The sequence below is a fragment of the Melanotaenia boesemani genome, chromosome 9, assembly GCF_017639745.1.
Source record: "Melanotaenia boesemani isolate fMelBoe1 chromosome 9, fMelBoe1.pri, whole genome shotgun sequence".
In the NCBI taxonomy this organism is placed as follows: Eukaryota; Metazoa; Chordata; class Actinopteri; order Atheriniformes; family Melanotaeniidae; genus Melanotaenia; species Melanotaenia boesemani.
The window spans coordinates 2,550,080-2,571,191 of record NC_055690.1 but is presented as its reverse complement, the minus strand read 5'-3'; the positions used below and the strand labels follow the sequence as shown (position 1 = coordinate 2,571,191).

Below are 21,112 nucleotides of genomic sequence, written 5' to 3'. Positions count from 1 at the left end.
AGGACGGCCATCTTCCTGGACCGGTTGGGGGTGTAGAAGACAGGAAAGAGGGGTCAACCAGCAGCATGACGCTAATCCAGGGATTCCTGCTGAGAAACAAGAAGAGAAACACAAATGAACGATGACAATGTCAGATATTTACATTTGAAATGAAACCAGGGGCACATTAGAAATTACAGCTACTTTTACTAAAATATTACAGTTAAAATCTTGTATGTTATTTTCATATTTACCAAATTCATCCTGCAGGCCAGACTGGACCCTCTGGTGGGCCAGTTTTGGTCCCCACACATGTTGACACCCATGGCTATTGATATTCCTTTGCATCAGTTTCTATTAGTGATTTCTTACCTCAGCACTTTGACCTCTGCACGTCCTCCCAGCGGATTCTGGCATTGTTGGACGGCATACACTTCCTCCCATTTCATCATCTCTCATCCGCTCCCACACTCGCAGACCCTTGAGCAAATGTCTCTGGGGAAAGCATTGTACCAGCAGCCATTGCAGCTGTCACCTACCTCTGTGGCGCTTCGGCTGAGTTACAGCACCCTGAATATGAGGAACTTGGATCAGGATGAAGAAGTCATCAGGGGTGAAACAACCTGCCGTGTCATCCACGTCTGAAACGGCGAGTCAGCACTTATTTCCACCCTGACTACCGTTACCACGCAGGTGTGAATCAGTCTCCTGGGAAATATAAATGTTGGTCAAACTGTATTATAAGAAAATCAACATTGTGACACCAGCTGTCTTAATGAGTGGTGGAGAGGTGTCAAGTGTCCATTAACTGCCCATTTATTTGGTTGAGATGAATCAATACATGATTAAATATTCAAGTGAGTATCAGATGTCTGTTTGGCCACAGAAAGGACAAAAAATATTATAATTATTTCATTCATTTGTGCTTTCATTTATGCTCACTTTTGATGGTTGATCACATGATCCCGTTCTGCTCTCTGCTCTCAGCTTTCTGCTTGTCTGCTGTCGTTGGTTAACTCTGCTGCAGATGCTGAGTGCTGGTCTCTGCAGACCGTTCACTGTGACTGAAACCAGAGCATCTGCGATAATGGCATCATTGATCACTGGCCATCTTTTCTCTGTCGCTGCTTTCAAAGCTTCCACTGAAATGAGAAATGTTTGAGAGATGGAAAAACAATCATGTCCTTGTTGAGAGGTTTGATCTGCCCTCTCTCTCACCCCTCTGAGTCCTAATGTGCATGATATTGCTGCTGTCTTAGTCTTTCTATGACCTTACTGAGGAGCTTCAGTCTGTCTGCTGATGTGATTTTAAAAAAGATGTCAGCTCACATGATGAAAGTGATTGGCCACCCCATTAAAAATTTCCTGGATACGCCCCTGCTCGATTGGGATGAATTTTCAGTTGATCCAGAGCAGTGGTTTTAAACCTTCTTATGTTCTGATCAACAGGAAAAAAGAACCATGTTTATGCTATTTTGACTAGTTCTGATTAAAGTCTGTCTGAAAAAGGTGTCAGTAATAGAACAAATAACAATAATACTAAGAAGGCCCCCCCCCATCAACGTTGCAGAGCTCTAACCTGAAAGGAGGGAACAATTTAACCAGACTCCGTAAAATATTCATCAAAGTCTCTGAACTCTGGAGTTTTATTGAGAATTTTGAAATGTGTCTGATTGCAGGAGGCAAAGAGGTGCGAATGTGGAGGTTCTGATGGAAAAGGCCGATCTCCCACAGTAGATCTCAGGGCTCAGAGGAAACATACCAGTTCAGCAAGTCTGAGATGGACGGAGGGGACATTTGAAGCTTTGAGCAGGAAGATTTAGAAATCAATAGAAAATCTAGCAGGATGTTGGTTAAGGGAAGCAGGACAGGGGAGATGTGATCATACAGTCAACAGAGGGAGTCCCGACTGATACCTGATACCATCAACCAGGGTGAGGAAAAAGCTGAAGACCTGCAGTCAGCAGCTGAAAGAAATTAGATGATTTTAGCTGAAATAAAAGAAAAGAATGAACTCCATGTTTGACCTAAATATTCCTCCTAGATTTCAGCATTTTGAGGAATTTTATCTGAAAGTTTGGCCAGAAACAGCAGCAGTCCTGCCGGGTCCTCATGGTAATCCCTGAAGGTCCCCTCTTGGTCCTTCAGGTGTGCTGACTTCATTTCAGCTTGATGCAGGGCTTCTTGCTTCTTGTGCTTTTATTAGAAAAGCAAGTGGTCTAAACAAATGATCAAAGATACTCTGCAGAGTTAGTTAAAAAATATTAAAAGCCTTTACTTTTACATGGCAAACATGAACAAGGCCAACACGTGTGAGCAACAAGGTCTTCATCAGGGTTAGTGTTTGCTTCACACGCTCATGTTACATCTCGCTGATCAGCCAGAACACACTCATACAAGCTTAGTGGTTTAAAAACAAGCAAAGGACAACACCCCAGTCAACATAAAGGCAGCAAAAACAAACAAACAAACAAACAAACAAAAAAACAAAACAGAAAACATCTACACTCAAAATCTACATGTAAAATACAATCATTTTAAGTGAAATTTAATTTTTAAAATATTTTATTTTACATTTTAATATTTACTTTAAATTAATTTTTAAAGCCATTTTCATTTTATATGTTGATCACACAAATTTAATATGGAAAATACTTCAAACTGTTTTTATTTTATTTATAAACTTTAAAATGGAATCAATCTGTTAAAGAACAAAACCGGACAGTAAAAAGGAAGGATTCTTCTTTTTATTATTAATATCAACCATACTACTACTACTACTACTACTACTAATAATAATAATAATAATAATAATAATAATAATAATAATAATAATAATAATAATAATAATCAATCAATCAATCAATCAATCAATCAATCAATCAATCAAAACATAAATAAATAAGGAAAATGGGGGAAATAATCCATACTGTGCATTTAAATCCACTGCAGTTCCGCCCATAACGTGTGGACCAATCAGAGGCTCTGACACGCAGCCATTCTAGTCCAATCACGCCTCTTCTTTCAACACCAGTCGCGAAGCCCGGTTGTAGCAGGCTGGTTGGTAAGTCGTTCACTCGCAGTCTCAACACCAGCTTGGCAGCTACGCGGCTCACACGGTCAATGTACAGAGAAAATGTCCGGAAAGTGACTCCAGAAGACGGCGGCGGCTGTCGGGACAGTGACGCTGGATTCGGTGGAAGATTTTTCCGGCTAACCTGCGTCTCGCGCGCTGTATCCGCAGCATTAGGTAGGTTTTTTTTTGACGCTCTACTGGTGTAATGTCCTTCTGCCTCTACACTCCTTCCTCTTAGCTGGAAAGCTGCAGCAATTAAAGTCACATTTATTTATTTTTATTACTATTATTTTTACGGAGGGGGAGGGGCTGATTAACAGTAATATATCGTTTCTTGGCTTTAATGTTCCTTCTCTTCCTCACAAATTGAGGTTACATAATTGCGGGTGTTTGGCATGTTTAGGGAGGTAGAGGCTGGAAAATGTACCTCCGACTGTTAGAGCCGCATATCCAGCTGTCGTGTAATACATGCCCATAAACCTGGGGGTCGTATTTTCACATCAGCTCCGTTATGTGCTCAGGCTGTGGCAAAGTCGTGCGGTTATCGATAAAAACGCCGCGAGGTTATCCACAGATACGAGCAACGAAGACATTTAGCAAATCTTATACGGCTCACAAGCAGTTAGCTCATCAAAAATGATGAATTTTAATAAAAATCCAACTTAAAAAGCCACCTCGATGTTTATTAACACCCTCATGTCTGAAATACACACGCCGAATTAACCAGAAGACCAAAACATTAAATGTACCTGCACACTAACCTTACATTACCTGTGATCTTTCACTGATTAACAACACTGTCGTTAATTACAGTGTTTTTAACTGAGTTTGGTTATGAGATGATACACGGGTGGCAGATTGTGGTGGCGTTACACAGCGTTTTGGCCTGTAAAAAGATCAGTCTGCCTGAGGTAATCTTATTGCTCATGTTCATGTAAAGTAATCCTGTTTTACACAAATGTGTTGTAGTGCTGAACTACACTCAAAACTTAGCTTCTTCATCATATGCAAACAGTGTTGTTATTGATTACTATTGCTACATCCCAGAATACGTATTTGTTTGTGTTCTAAATAAGGTTGGGTTTGCATCATAAGGGTGAATGTTTTTAACTTTCCTAGAGGGCTAAAAACAGGTTACACTTGGTATGAGTTGCCAGGAGCACATCTGCTGTGTTCAGGTGCAAAGTGTTACTGTGTTCTGGGTGCACTCAGTGGGTCGGCCTGCACAGCTGCAGAGCCGGACCAGTTAGACTCCAGTTTACTTGAAACTCTCATTTCCTCGTCCAGAAGAACCGCTCGCTACTGCATAACAAGTATTACATTCAGAAAAACAGCTGTGAGCTCAGCCGGGGTTCAGCTCCATATTTCTGGTGTTCCAGCAACGAGTGCTTGCTGACGTAGAAGCCCTCATTAATTAAACTGCCCAGAATAGCAATGCAGATAGCCGGAGACGTCACCCTGCACCGCTTGTCCTTGCCGTGGAGACACTTGATTGATGGATTGGCTTATGTTCGTGGGTGGTGTCTCTGCAGCTGTCAGCAGCTCACACATCAGGATTTTTTTTCCTCTTAGTTGCTTTAACTAATATTTGTTCCTTTTTTACGTTTAAAGACGTAGCATTAAAATCAAACTGGAAAAGTTGTTTTCTGATAAGGTTGATAAGGTTGAAAAGGTTTGTAATCATTCTGTCCAAAAAGAGATGTAGGAGCCATCGGTGAAGCACAAACTCAAGGCAATGAGTACATGAAAGCGATGAAGCTGGTACATAGAGAGGACGGGCCGAACCACCCAGTCTAACCACTGTGAGGACGCCACTGGTGGGCTACGCAGATGGCTTCACGGATGCTCACAGGAGCAGCCAGCTGGCTTTCTCTACAGGCCTTGCACACTAAGTCTTTCTCCAGTGTTGTTGCACATGGAAAATGTCCTGTCCTTTGTATTTAGTTGGCTGAGTCCTCATAAGATACCTGCAGACGTAATTATCTCCATTCACCTGCTTTCTTTACTTGATGTAAATAAAACAGGGATGTTGTGGCAGATTACTGAGCAACAGGGAGGAATTAAAATCGCGATTTTACGATTCTTGTGATTATTTTGTGTTAATTTATTTCCCAACAATATAAATGTGTAGAATCACATGATCACTGATGCAGATCTGCAGAGGTTAACCCTTAAACCCTGAACCAGTCTGTAGCAGCTTTTAATCCCAGTATAAACCAGTCTGTAGCAGCTTTTAATCCCAGTATAACCCAGTCTGTAGCAGCTTTTAATCCCAGTATAAACCAGTCTGTAGCAGCTTTTAATCCCAGTATAAACCAGTCTGTAGCAGCTTTTAATCCCAGTATAAACCAGTCTGTAGCAGCTTTTAATCCCAGTATAACCCAGTCTGTAGCAGCTTTTAATCCCAGTATAAACCAGTCTGTAGCAGCTTTTAATCCCAGTATAAACCAGTCTGTAGCAGCTTTTAATCCCAGTATAAACCAGTCTGTAACAGCTTTTAATCACAGTAAAAACCAGTCTGTAACAGCTTTTAATCCCAGTATAAACCAGTCTGTAGCAGCTTTTAATCCTAGTATAAACCAGTCTGTAGCAGCTTTTAATCCCAGTATAAACCAGTCTGTAGCAGCTTTTAATCCCAGTATAAACCAGTCTGTAATAGCTTTTAATCCCAGTATAAACCAGTCTGTAATATCTTTTAATCCCAGTATAAACCAGTCTGTAGCAGCTTTTAATCCCAGTATAAACCAGTCTGTAACAGCTTTTAATCCCAGTATAAACCAGTCTGTAGCAGCTTTTACTCCCAGTATAAACCAGTATGTAGCAACTTTTAATCCCAGTATAAACCAGTCTGTAACAGCTTTTAATCCCAGTATAAACCAGTCTGTAATAGCTTTTAATCCCAGTATAAACCAGTCTGTAGCAGCTTTTAATCCCAGTATAAACCAGTCTGTAGCAGCTTTTAATCCCAGTATAAACCAGTCTGTAACAGCTTTTAATCCCAGTATAAACCAGTCTGTAGCAGCTTTTAATCCTAGTATAAACCAGTGTGTAGCAGCTTTTAATCCCAGTATAAACCAGTCTGTAACAGCTTTTAATCCCAGTATAAACCAGTCTGTAGCAGCTTTTAATCCCAGTATAAACCAGTCTGTAATAGCTTTTAATCCCAGGATAAACCAGTGTGTAGCAGCTTTTAATCCCAGTATAAACCAGTCTGTGATAGCTTTTAATCCCAGTATAAACCAGTCTGTAATAGCTTTTAATCCCAGTATAAACCAGTCTGTAGCAGCTTTTAATCCCAGTATAAACCAGTCTGTTACAGCTTTTAATCCCAGTGTAAACCAGTCTGTAGCAGCTTTTAATCCCAGTATAAACCAGTGTGTAACAGCTTTTAATCCCAGTATAAACCAGTCTGTAGCAGCTTTTAATCCTAGTATAAACCAGTCTGTAGCAGCTTTTAATCCCAGTATAAACCAGTCTGTAACAGCTTTTAATCACAGTAAAAACCAGTCTGTAGCAGCTTTTAATCCCAGTATAAACCAGTCTGTAGCAGCTTTTAATCCCAGTATAAACCAGTCTGTAACAGCTTTTAATCCCAGTATAAACCAGTCTGTAGCAGCTTTTAATCCCAGTATAAACCAGTCTGTAGCAGCTTTTAATCCCAGTATAAACCAGTCTGTAGCAGCTTTTAATCCCAGTATAAACCAGTCTGTAACAGCTTTTAATCACAGTAAAAACCAGTCTGTAACAGCTTTTAATCCCAGTATAAACCAGTCTGTAGCAGCTTTTAATCCTAGTATAAACCAGTCTGTAGCAGCTTTTAATCCCAGTATAAACCAGTCTGTAGCAGCTTTTAATCCCAGTATAAACCAGTCTGTAGCAGCTTTTAATCCCAGTATAAACCAGTCTGTAATAGCTTTTAATCCCAGTATAAACCAGTCTGTAATAGCTTTTAATCCCAGTATAAACCAGTCTGTAATAGCTTTTAATCCCAGTATAAACCAGTCTGTAGCAGCTTTTAATCCCAGTATAAACCAGTCTGTAACAGCTTTTAATCCCAGTATAAACCAGTCTGTAGCAGCTTTTACTCCCAGTATAAACCAGTATGTAGCAGCTTTTAATCCCAGTATAAACCAGTCTGTAACAGCTTTTAATCCCAGTATAAACCAGTCTGTAATAGCTTTTAATCCCAGTATAAACCAGTCTGTAGCAGCTTTTAATCCCAGTATAAACCAGTCTGTAGCAGCTTTTAATCCCAGTATAAACCAGTCTGTAACAGCTTTTAATCCCAGTATAAACCAGTCTGTAGCAGCTTTTAATCCTAGTATAAACCAGTGTGTAGCAGCTTTTAATCCCAGTATAAACCAGTCTGTAACAGCTTTTAATCCCAGTATAAACCAGTCTGTAGCAGCTTTTAATCCCAGTATAAACCAGTCTGTAATAGCTTTTAATCCCAGGATAAACCAGTGTGTAGCAGCTTTTAATCCCAGTATAAACCAGTCTGTAATAGCTTTTAATCCCAGTATAAACCAGTCTGTAATAGCTTTTAATCCCAGTATAAACCAGTCTGTAGAAGTTTTTAATCCCAGTATAAACCAGTCTGTTACAGCTTTTAATCCCAGTGTAAACCAGTCTGTAGCAGCTTTTAATCCCAGTATAAACCAGTGTGTAACAGCTTTTAATCCCAGTATAAACCAGTCTGTAGCAGCTTTTAATCCTAGTATAAACCAGTCTGTAGCAGCTTTTAATCCCAGTATAAACCAGTCTGTAACAGCTTTTAATCCCAGTATAAACCAGTCTGTAGCAGCTTTTAATCCCAGTATAAACCAGTCTGTAGCAGCTTTTAATCCCAGTATAAACCAGTCTGTAACAGCTTTTAATCCCAGTATAAACCAGTCTGTAGCAGCTTTTAATCCCAGTATAAACCAGTGTGTAGCAGCTTTTAATCCCAGTATAAACCAGTCTGTAAGAGCTTTTAATCCCAGTATAAACCAGTCTGTAGCAGCTTTTAATCCCAGTATAAACCAGTCTGTAATAGCTTTTAATCCCAGGATAAACCAGTGTGTAGCAGCTTTTAATCCCAGTATAAACCAGTCTGTAATAGCTTTTAATCCCAGTATAAACCAGTCTGTAGCAGCTTTTAATCCTAGTATAAACCAGTCTGTAGCAGCTTTTAATCCCAGTATAAACCAGTCTGTAGCAGCTTTTAATCCCAGTATAAACCAGTCTGTAATCGCTTTTAATCCCAGTATAAACCAGTCTGTAGCAGCTTTTAATCCTAGTATAAACCAGTCTGTAGCAACTTTTAATCCCAGTATAAACCAGTCTGTAACAGCTTTTAATCCCAGTATAAACCAGTCTGTAGCAGCTTTTAATCCTAGTATAAACCAGTCTGTAGCAGCTTTTAATCCCAGTATAAACCAGTCTGTAGCAGCTTTTAATCCCAGTATAAACCAGTCTGTAGCAGCTTTTACTCCCAGTATAAACCAGTATGTAGCAGCTTTTAATCCCAGTATAAACCAGTCTGTAACAGCTTTTAATCCCAGTATAAACCAGTCTGTAATAGCTTTTAATCCCAGTATAAACCAGTCTGTAGCAGCTTTTAATCCCAGTATAAACCAGTCTGTAGCAGCTTTTAATCCCAGTATAAACCAGTCTGTAACAGCTTTTAATCCCAGTATAAACCAGTCTGTAGCAGCTTTTAATCCTAGTATAAACCAGTGTGTAGCAGCTTTTAATCCCAGTATAAACCAGTCTGTAACAGCTTTTAATCCCAGTATAAACCAGTCTGTAGCAGCTTTTAATCCCAGTATGAACCAGTCTGTAATAGCTTTTAATCCCAGTATAAACCAGTGTGTAGCAGCTTTTAATCCCAGTATAAACCAGTCTGTAATAGCTTTTAATCCCAGTATAAACCAGTCTGTAGAAGTTTTTAATCCCAGTATAAACCAGTCTGTTACAGCTTTTAATCCCAGTGTAAACCAGTCTGTAGCAGCTTTTAATCCCAGTATAAACCAGTTTCTAACAGCTTTTAATCCCAGTATAAACCAGTTTCTAACAGCTTTTAATCCCAGTATAAACCAGTCTGTAGCAGCTTTTAATCCCAGTATAAACCAGTGTGTAGCAGCTTTTAATCCCAGTATAAACCAGTCTGTAACAGCTTTTAATCCCAGTATAAACCAGTCTGTAGCAGCTTTTAATCCCAGTATAAACCAGTCTGTAACAGCTTTTAATCCCAGTATAAACCAGTCTGTAACAGCTTTTAATCCCAGTATAAACCAGTCTGTAGCAGCTGTCAGACTGGGAGGTAAAATGATGTAAAATGAATGTATGAATAGATTTAGCAGCATAAAGGTCGACCAGAAGAAGAAAGCAGAATTTATTACTAACAGAACTTTGTAGAAATAACACACAGATCAACAGTGACCAAACCTTTTCTCATCTCATCGTTCTCTCAAGTCTTGGCTTTCAGGAGAAAAAATATTGTTATTGAAACAAACACAACAGAAACTATTTCCATGTTTCCACTTTTTCCTCATTTCCAGTTATTCCTGCTACTATTTACCTGCTATCCTCACTAAACCAACTCCAGCTCAGCTGCTTTGTGGCGCCACCGTGCATCAGAAACGTCTTCTTGGCTTTATTCCAGCCATAGAGGAGCTTTATTTTTCTTCTTTTCACACACACATAGAACTTTCTGCTCACTGGTTGATCTTTGGCTGCTCCTGATTGGACGTTACCGTCAATCTAAGCTCTCTGATTGGTGGAAAGTCTGACAGGAAGTGGCTTCATCATCATGTCCAGGTCTAAATAGAGGTCTCTTAGCAACATAGTAGTGATGGTGATGTTTTTATGGTGAAATGTGGTAAATAATGCTGTTATCATGGATCATGGTGGATTTACCAGATAGTGTTGGTGAACCTGACCTAAAGGGTGACTATAGTAATGTATTTATTTAAAAGGGACAGGACAAGAGACATTGTTACAGTTTCAAATGCAACCGATGCCATGTCCACAGGCCATCTAGCTAACAGCTAATTTGCAGACAAAGTCCCTGAGACAAAACAAAGAGTATCAATTAAAAATACAAACAATTAGACACGAACTTGAACTCCATCAGAGTTTAGCCTCTCAGAAACTGGTGAAGATGTAAGTGATGGTGTTGGCGGTGCTGGCGGTCTAGTGGACTTTTAAGGTTACTCTGTATTGCTGTTTGAATTTTGTTTTAGCACAGTGATACTGAATACTTTTGTCCCGCGTGACGCTGCGTTTCTCAGGCCTGATTTGTTGTTTCCAGCTCTTTGACCTACAGCTAGCTGCTGTTCCTGGGTTTATATAATTACACTGATCATCTTTCCATCACGATGGATGACGGGTTCCTTCAGTATTTTGCTGCATTCTAACAGTTTAAACAGTTGATAGTAACTGTTTTTAACCAGAATTAGATCAACATTAACACAAGTTCTACAACAACTGGATTAGCAGTAGCAGTGCTGTTGAGTTATTGATCGAGCCCTGGATTTGCCTGATAGTAATATTATATGATGATCAATACAGCATCAGATCTCATGATTGACACGTGCTCTGTTGGTTATTGGTGGTGTACTCTCAGCCTCGTAAAACTGTCTTCTTTTACAGCTTTATTGCCAAACAACATTAGCATCTTGGACAGCAGCATGGTCGGAGTGAATGGATCAGCACATCTCCATTAAGCTTCGTGTCCCAGGACGCTGCAGGAACATGAACAGACTCCACCGCCTGCACACACACGAGTGGAAAACAAGATTTAAATGTAATCAGCAGTGAAGTCTGTAGGGTTTGTTGTAAATGCTGTAGGCTAACAACAATAGTGTCGTCCTTGAAGAATTAGAATAAGTACGGTCTCCAGAGCAACCCTTCCTACACTGACAGCCCAGATTGTGTCTCACTGTTTTCATGCTGATGGTAGCCCACTCATTACGCAGAGATGCAGATTCACTTTGCTGGTTAATGGCGGATCAATCACATAGCCTAACTAAAAATCACTGTACTGTGGTGCTTTCTGATGCTCCACAAAGCTTCAGCAGAGGCTATGAAACAGGTGTGGAGCAGGCGGTTTGTACAGGTGTGTTCGTGCACGACTGCTGCGGTTCGAAGTGTCAACACTTCCTGTGTTCCTTCACGTTGGAGGAAGTTGGCTTGTGTTGCAGAGCCAGAGCTGTTGCACAGAAGCTGCATTGCTGAAACGGTGCAAAGTTCATTTTTCAATATTTCATATCAGTGTTAAATTAACAAGAATTATTGATCCACAGATGTTAGTTTTAGTTGTGCTCCAGTGCTTCTTGTCATAGATTCTTCAGGCATGTAGAGCTTCTAAGAAAAGATCAACAGCTTTTCAGTTCAGCTGCTTAAAGCAGGGGCGGGGCTAGGTATTTCTCTGGTGGGGGGCACAAACTGGAGAAAGGGTGTTTATTATTACAGTCGGTGATATATTTTCATCAGCTGTCCCCTGAGGATCGTCCTGTAGTTCGTGGCTGCTGCATGTTTCCGTCACAATGTGAAAACTTTCAACCAAATCTCAGGTTCTGTCAGTGTTTTCAGCTTCATTGGCTGCTTTCACTTCAGTCACAAAATAAACTACATTAATTAAAATGAATCACTTTTTCAGTGTCGTCGCTGTAGCCAAATTGTTTTTGTATGAAATTATCTGTGAATTTTAGTGTTCGTAGCCCCGCCCCCGTTACACACAGCAAAACCCTGTTTAACGGCTGGAAGTAAGACTCTTTCTACCCGATTGGATCTCCTGATAACAGAGTTAAAAGTTGAATTTTACAACATTTTTTAAAAAGTATTTGTAATGAAGTTTAGTCAGTGGTGGAAAACTGTCAGCAGCTTGTCTTCTGAGACTGTTCACCCCTGAGCTGCTCGTGTCTCCCCGTCTAAGAAGCAGGACTTGGTCTTTTCTTTTACTTTCCCAAAGAGCTGTGTGTAATTTAATATCACAGTAGAGTCATGTGATGAGATGCGTCGCACTTTTAGGATATCTACTGTCCATATGTTCTGAACATAAACGGTATTTTTATCTTTTTCTAAGACTCTAGGAAATGTTTTTCCTTGACTAGAGGGAAAGGGAAGTTTGTATAATGTGGAAAAATCAGATTTTTTGTTTACTCCAAGGCTTTTTAATATTTTATTTTTTTACTTTTATTTTTTATAATTGAATTTATTTGCATTTTTATTTTTGCTTCAGTTTGGTTTTTCAATAAATCAGTTTCGAAATACTTACTTCATTTTTTACATTTTTCTTTTTTCTTTTCCCTTCTTTTCTTATTTTTTTTAACTTCTTTACATTTTTTTATTATTTTTTTTCTTATTTTTTTCTTATTAAATTTCTAAAGTGCCACCGTGTGGCGCTTTGCTTTATAGGGGCTGGTCTAATGTGGTCCAGCTTCCCCAGAATTGAGTGGAATCGCCCTTTACATGTGCTCAGCGTTGTTTATTTACAAGAAGTTCTTTCTGACATTATCCAGAAACGGACCAACCAGACCAACCAAAACTCGAGTGAGGACGGTTTAGCCAGGCGGGGCGAGCGAGGACGGTTTAGCGGGGCGAGCGAGGACGGTTTAGCCAGGCGGGGCGAGCGAGGACGGTTTAGCCGGGCGAGCGAGGACGGTTTAGCCGGGTTAGCGAGGACGGTGGTCCGCATGTGGCTTGATGGGCTCTCACCTGGTGATCCTCTGCTTGCAAACAGTGTTATTCCCTCGCAGTGCAGAAATGCCTCCTCGTGATGTGGTTTCACTCGCAGGTACTACCACGTCTACAACTGACCAACACATGCTTCTGCCTTCGCTTTGACAGGAACTTCCTCCACCCATCTTTTAGCCTAATTAACTTACTTTAATCCTAATAAACAATCTGTTGTCTCAGTGATTATAGATTAGCAATTACATTATAGTTTCAAACTTTTTCCCCCCATAAATCAAATATAATATATAGCTGAAACATTTAATATTTATTCCAGTTAAAACTACACAACCGTTCACTCGAACTCCTCCAACGAGCTCTCTTGCCAGGACCAAGATGGCGGACGCCTTGACGTGTTGCAGCAGCGGGCTGAGTTATATGTCTACGTGTATATGTCTATGATTATACCAGCCAGTTACACAGCAGCTTCCTCTTTCAGGCATTTTCCATCACGGTTGCCCCAATGACTCAAGTCTTAGCCAATAAATATATCTGAGTGGGCAGTAGCTGCGTTGGCATGCATCCACATTTCTTCAGAAATCGTCTAGTTTTCCACTCTTTAGTTGCAAATTGCTGTTATATATAAAAATAATTAGTTTAAATGAACTAGAAATCTAACATGATGATAAAACTTTCTTTTTTTAATCATTAAGTGTTAAGACAGACAACCAAAATATTCCAGGTTCAGTTTTTTTTCTCCAGAATTGTGTATTTTTTGTGTTTTTTCACATCAATTCACTAAATAAAACAGATATTTTTTGCCGTTAGAAAACCAAAAGGTCTATAGGAAATCCTTTAAGAAGCCAGAGTTGACTTAAGGTTTGTACTAATAATGGGGGGGATGGTTGGGGTTGCCCTCAGCTCTGGTTTATTTGGATTATAGTCTCTGCAGATAATACCAGGATGCAGACGCTGTCAGCCCTATTAGTTTATTGAATTTACTCTAACTGCATGAAACTGTCTTGCCTGAGATGGACATCTCTTTCTCCTTTTAGGCGTTTTTCTTGACCTGAGATTTGACGGAGCCTCTGGAGGTCATGTCCAGGGCAACGTCCTGACTGATCCTGCAGAGTTTCAGTTCAGATGTTGGGTTTAAATGGTTTTTGAGAGGAAGGCTGAAGCTTCTGTTTCTAAGTAATATGATGACATGCGTTTAAAAATCTTTAAATGATGCCTGCTGTTCATTTTCTCTGTGTAGTTTATCAGGTGATATTTATCTCAGTCTACAGCAGTGAACCAGATAAACTAGTGTAACCACTTCCATCATCTATTTTAGCTCCTGTACGTACAAACACCTGCATTTTGACAGGTTTGTCATTTCCTTTGGCAAACTTGGCAACCCTGAAAGCCCTTCTGAATCCTAAAAAACAAATATTCTTAAAAACTCTGGTCAGTACTATCTGCTTGGTGTGATGTTGTGCATGGAGCTTTTTTGGGGTAGAGATGGCTTTTCTCTTTATATATGTTGCCTTTAAAGTATTTGGGTGTTAAACATATCTTCCACCCTTCCTGATCTACTAACTCTTGAGACGTTTTTTCTACCACTGTCACAAACACCTCAGGGCTTCAAGATCATGAAGAGTCTGTTGTGGTTTGGTTTCCCCACGTTGGCTGCACCGTGGAGAGCGGCATCAGCTTCATCTTTTCCCTAACAGATCAATGGGAAAAAAACGTCCCGACACGAGGATAATGTATCAGTAACCGGAGAGAAGAGGCGCAATTAATTTAACACAAACACATTTCAGTCCCAGCGTGAGGTGTAACGTGACCCTTCTCTGGATGTCTGCTGCAGTTTGTTATCACCAGGCCGTCATAACACCTGAGCAGGATGATCTCCATTTACACTCACTCACTCACACACTCACACACACACTCTCTTGGTTTTGACCGGTCTGTCAGTCTTTGTGTATGTAGTTTTAGCCAGGCGGTGCGTTTACTGTTGCGTCTGTGTGTGCAGCCTTTGCTACAGGTTCACTTTCCGTGCTTTCAGTGCAGCTCTGGGATCAGCTCCAGCTACATTCATTTCAGTGTCTTTCTTTGTGTCTTTTACACTGATTTCCCCCACCCCCTGTTTAGCAGCTGTGAGGTCATCCTTGAATCTTAGAGAAAGTTTTCCCAAATGTATTTTTCCTCCAGGATTGATAACATTTCAGTGTAACAGTGAGTTAATAGGTGAAATCCCCTCTTTAAATGCAGTTTCATCAGCCGAGGGAAACAATGGGCCCCATTTTGTCCTCCTGCTAACCAACCAAAGGTGTTGGCAGTCTGGCCTGTCCCTTCCCTTTAACACTGAGTCATGAAGGAGAAGACAAAGATATGAGTTTGTGTGGGTGGGCTGAGAAAAGACCAAACCCAACAACAGGAAAGGAAGTAAATGAACTTATAGCGTGAACTTATGAACTTATATGTGCTTAATCTTGCATGAACAGCTCTCACAGGAAGGCTAATGCAGAGAATTAGCTGTGATGTTTAGTGTGAAACATCCTTACTGGCTCAACTACGAATGAACAGACGCTTGGTGAAAAACTACAGCAGCCAGTTGGGCCATTAGGCATGCTGCAACCTCCGGAGAAGAAGCTGGAAACATGGTGCCATCTTTTTTTTAAATACAACGGTACTAACTGTTAGTTTTGCTTGTCTGAGCCTCATGTTTATTATTTCTTTATATATTTTTTGAAGGGCAGTTTTGTTTACAGAACAGAGAATTTATTTTCTATCATACTTATTGTTTCTGGTTGTTTGGTTTTCATTCATTGTTAATAAGACTGAGAAGTAGGGCTGGGCGATATGGCCTAAAATAATTTTTTTTTTTTTTTAACCAAATCCGATTTTCTGATTTCAATCGATTTTTTTTTCTTTTCTTTTACAAAACATAAATAAACTTATTAAAAACCTTTGTTTATATAGATGAATGCCAGCAAAAATAAAGCATATAATGTCATAACTTTTCCACCATATAAACGACTTCATATCTTACATAGAAATATGCGACACAATGCATCCGTGATCTCTTTCCATCTGGATCCTTATCATACAGGATCCACTGCAGGAGTAATTCCCCTGATGAAGGTTGTCTCTTAACTAGTGTTTGTGGGTTAAGTTGACTTCTGCATCTCGTAGAGAGCAGCATTTCTCACTGCAGTTATACGTACAGCTAAATCCCAGGCATGAGTGAAGGACCACTTCACTGAAAATCTGTCAGACAAGCACCGTTCTGGTGTGGAGGGAGGGCTAAGTCTGCTGCTAACTAACTATGGAAAAAAATCCCGATTTTCATAAAAATAAATCTCCAGAAATGGAAAATTTGATTTATCGATTTTATCGATTAATCGCCCAGCCCTACTGAGATTGTTTTTGTTTTATTTAAAATTTCTTCCAGTTCCAGTGTAAAATAAATGAAGAAGCCCATGGCTCGAAATTAATGAGAACAAGACGAGAGTTAAATCTGCTAGGAAGGGCAGGGGCAGACTTTGGTTTGATGGACACAACATGCGGCCAATCACGTGCCAGGATCATACCATTATATAACAGATGGAAGGGGGCGGATGCTCAGAAGACCGTGTAGTGGTATAGACCAGGTTCACGGAGCGGAAAGACGGGAGCTGGATTTCAATGCCAGTACGTCGGGGAAAAAGTGAGGAAATGAGCTGAAAGGGAAAATTAAGCAGCATCTGGCCGCGTTTACAAGATACTGAAGACTGAAAACTGAGTGCAGAATCTGTTAAATGAAAACTTCAGAAAACATCTTCAGACTTTTTATATGTTTGTTGTGCTTCTGTTCAGGTGTGTTTATTAAAATGTTAAACAAAAAAAACAAAAAAATTAGATTTTTTTTTATGAAAACTGAATAAAAATGTCTTAACACACAGAACATTACTCTTATCTGCTTATCTTAATGCATCTTCAGTCACATGACGAGTGAATTAATAAGATTACAGAGTCCTTTTTGCTAAATCTACAATGTGGGATTTTCTCTTGGTTAAATTCACTTTTAAAGATTTAACTGATCCTTCATGATGCACATTTACTCTACAAGTTTATTGAGGCAGCTCTGGTATCTGGGACAAAAATGTCAGGTAATCAGTCTTGTGTTTCCTTTTTTTCCCACAAGTAATGACCCAGTTGAGGAAAATATGCAGTGTTCATATGTGGAATGCTTTGGGCTCTAAATTAACACCAACCACCACAACAAATGTGGGTCAAAATTCAGTTTAGTGAAAAAAGCAAAATCAGGATGTGGTGTTGAATGTCCATCTTCGCAGCTGGGTTATGTTGCCTAGCAACCGTTTAAAATTTCGGTGTTGACATCTTAACATCTCCTGAAATTCTCTCCATCCGAATATATAGTTTATTTTGGGAAACCGTAGGTTAAAATGCAGCCTGATAACCAACAACTTTCAGGAACAGATCTCCCAGATAGCGATGTTTACTCCCTGGAAAAGCCTCATCTGTACAAAAAACAAAACAAACAACAACCAGAAAAAAAAATCATTTGATCTTTGAGTGGCTGTGGCCTTCGACAAACCCGACTCCTGTTGGGGAAGGCTGAATCCTCAGCTGCTGCTGCTGAGCAGATGGCGGGACAGTATTGTTAATGGACATGCCATGCAGCCAATCAGATGCTTAAGACTTGATGTACTTACTGTAATGTAAAATAGGAAGCTGGGCAGATGCTCTGAAAATATTGCAGTGGTTCTGTCCAGGTAAAAAACAGCAGAGATGCTGAGCTGGATTTAAATACAAGCATGTCGGGAAAAGAAGTAAAAACTTGCAGCATTTAGCCGCCTCTCAATGATATTAGACACTGAAAACTTGAAAGCAGAGTTCGTAACAATAAATAGCGTCATAATGTTCAGACTTTTACTTTTTTTATTTAATTTGTTTGCTGCTGTTTTGTGTTCAGTTTATTTTAAGGTTTGACTAAAATGTTTATCACAACAAAAAGCATAAAGATGAGGTTGATATGAAAACACATTAACACACAATTCACAAAGCTAAACAAGGCAAAGATAGAAGCTCTGAGCGAAACTAAATAAAGAGCCTCCATCCATCCATCCATCCAATCAATCCAATCCCGCCCACCCACCATCCGACCGCCCTATAAAAAGTAAATGACTTTGTTTCTGTAACCGGTTAGTAAATGACTTTGTTTCTGTAACCGGTTAGTAAATGACTTTGTTTCTGTAACCGGTTAGTAAGTTACTTTGTTTCTGTAACCGGTTAGTAAATGACTTTGTTTCTGTAACCGGTTAGTAAGTTACTTTGTTTCTGTAACCGGTTAGTAAGTTACTTTGTCTCTTTAACCGGTTAGTAAGTTACTTTGTTTCTATAACCGGTTAGTAAATGACTTTGTTTCTGTAACCGGTTAGTAAGTTACTTTGTTTCTTTAACCGGTTAGTAAGTTACTTTGTTTCTGTAACCGGTTAGTAAATGACTTTGTTTCTTTAACCGGTTAGTAAGTTACTTTGTTTCTGTAACCGGTTAGTAAGTTACTTTGTTTCTTTAACCGGTTAGTAAGTTACTTTGTTTCTGTAACCGGTTAGTAAGTTACTTTGTTTCTGTAACCGGTTAGTAAGTTACTTTGTTTCTTTAACCGGTTAGTAAGTTACTTTGTTTCTGTAACCGGTTAGTAAATGACTTTGTTTCTCTAACCGGTTAGTAAATGACTTTGTTTCTGTAACCGGTTAGTAAGTTACTTTGTTTCTGTAACCGGTTAGTAAATGACTTTGTTTCTTTAACCGGTTAGTAAGTTACTTTGTTTCTGTAACCGGTTAGTAAGTTACTTTGTTTCTGTAACCGGTTAGTAAATGACTTTGTTTCTCTAACCGGTTAGTAAGTTACTTTGTCTCTTTAACCGGTTAGTAAGTTACTTTGTTTCTGTAACCGGTTAGTAAATGACTTTGTTTCTGTAACCCGGTTAGTAAGTTACTTTGTTTCTGTAACCGGTTAGTAAGTTACTTTGTTTCTGTAACCGGTTAGTAAATGACTTTGTTTCTGTAACCGGTTAGTAAGTTACTTTGTTTCTGTAACCGGTTAGTAAATGACTTTGTTTCTGTAACCGGTTAGTAAATGACTTTGTTTCTGTAACCGGTTAGTAAGTTACTTTGTTTCTGTAACCGGTTAGTAAATGACTTTGTTTCTGTAACCGGTTAGTAAGTTACTTTGTTTCTGTAACCGGTTAGTAAATGACTTTGTTTCTGTAACCGGTTAGTAAATGACTTTGTTTCTGTAACCCGGTTAGTAAGTTACTTTGTTTCTGTAACCGGTTAGTAAGTTACTTTGTTTCTGTAACCGGTTAGTAAATGACTTTGTTTCTGTAACCGGTTAGTAAGTTACTTTGTTTCTGTAACCGGTTAGTAAATGACTTTGTTTCTGTAACCGGTTAGTAAATGACTTTGTTTCTGTAACCGGTTAGTAAGTTACTTTGTTTCTGTAACCGGTTAGTAAATGACTTTGTTTCTGTAACCGGTTAGTAAGTTACTTTGTTTCTGTAACCGGTTAGTAAATGACTTTGTTTCTGTAACCGGTTAGTAAATGACTTTGTTTCTTGCTGAGAAAGACTTTTGTTGTTAAATATTTCCATGAAAAATGTGAAATCCGCAATCACGGACAGAATCACTGTGAGGTGTCACACTAACTTTAGTGGCCACTGAAGCTGGGGCCACTGAATCTGGGTCCACTAAAGCTGGGTCCACTAAAGCTGGGTCCACTAAAGCTGGGTCCACTAAAGCTGGGGCCACTGAAGCTCAGGTCACTGAAGGTCAGGTCACTGAAGCTGGGGCCACGAAAGCTGGGGCCACTGAAGCTCAGGTCACTGAAGTTGGGTCCACTGCATACTCCCAAATAACAGTTCAAAGCAGTTTCCCCACAATGATTATGTGTCTGGCGATCTAATCTAAACAGATTTTGCCACCATGTGGTTGACTGGACCCGTGAGGATACGTGTGTGGACCACCTGCAGAGGGACAAACCTAAGAAACAGCTACGCGAGCCACGCCGCCTCAAACAACCACTGATGCTTGCACATCTTCTACGAGTACAAGAAGGGACTTTGTTGAGGATTTCACTCACGGAGCTAAACACAAAGAGGCTGTCATGTACTACAATGGTGATGTCTGTAATAGGTGGAAGACACACACTCACCCACACTCACACACACACACACATCGCATCCAACCATGCACAACCAGTTTTCAGTAGGCTATAAGGACTGACTGACTGGTGACTTATCAGACGGGTTGTTCTCTAAATGTAAGACTGAAAAACTTTCAGAATCTCCATTAAAAAAGGAGGATAAAGTGATTTTTGGTAAGTTATGTTTATCAACTGTGACAAAGCACCTAAATGCCAAAAATCGACTTCTCTTGCTGAGATAATACAAAATTTTCAAATATTACACGAGTGATAAGTTTGGTGTTTATTAATCAAAAACAAAATAACACGTTTATTCCATAAATCTGACATTTATTTGTTTATTTTATTTTCATACAATGGTCTGCTGAGCCCCTGAAATGATCTTGGGATCCCTGTGGGGGGTCGGGAAACCCAGTCTGGGAAAGGCTGCAATGGAGAACACATCTAAAGTGATGTCTGACTTGAGTCCTCCACCTTTCTTTTTTTTTTATTTTTAAGGTCCATTTAAGCTCCCTTTATGTACGTAAATAGGTATGTCCATTTCAAACGTCTGCCCTCATTAGCATGGTTGCTAGGCAACACATCTACCAGAGGGCAATGCAGAGTTCATCTGTGAGTTCTGACGTCAGTTCCAGACAAAAACAAACATGGTGACGTGGAGGAGAAAATTATGATGTTTATTCTCGGACATAAAAAGAGAGCGCACTAGACGTCTGTGCCGCCATTAAATATGTCACAGCTTCTTCTGTGTTTCTTTCATGGGTTTCACGTCATCTGTACGACCCAACATTGCCTCCATGGTTTCTGGTGGTACTGCTAAGTTTGCATCTACCAGAGCCCCGAAAATGGACCTAATTATGCACAAAGATAATGCAGAAAAAATGATGGCGTTGAGCATAAATAGGTCTTTACCTGAGGATGTGGTGCTGATCTTAGTTTCATATATTTTTGGTTTTCCAGAGTGTGTGTGTTGCTGAAGGTGGTGCAGCAGATGACGTGTAGTGTGTACCTGGACATGATTTTCAGTAGCTACCAGTTTGGTCCACGTTCAGCCTTGTAAAGCCAAACTATCTGCAGACAGCAGATAGGTCGTGATGTTGAAGTCCGTCTGCTACAGCTCCACTTCCTGAACTTTCTCCGTCCATTTTCCCCCAAAACAGCACGATCCACATGGTTTATGTTATTTAAACTGGTATTTTATGG

The 21,112-nt window shown here is 39.7% G+C and overlaps 1 protein-coding gene across 2 annotated transcripts in view; it reads left to right on the top strand.

Moving 5' to 3' along the window:
• Positions 1-3,022: 3,022 nt before the first annotated feature.
• tpst1 (tyrosylprotein sulfotransferase 1) overlaps positions 3,023-21,112 on the top strand; it is a 54,192-nt gene continuing 36,102 nt past the window's right edge. For both annotated transcript variants that reach the window (XM_041994396.1, XM_041994395.1), the window contains exon 1: positions 3,023-3,229. The gene's annotated coding sequence lies outside the window, so the exon portion shown is untranslated. The remainder of the gene's footprint in view (positions 3,230-21,112) is intronic.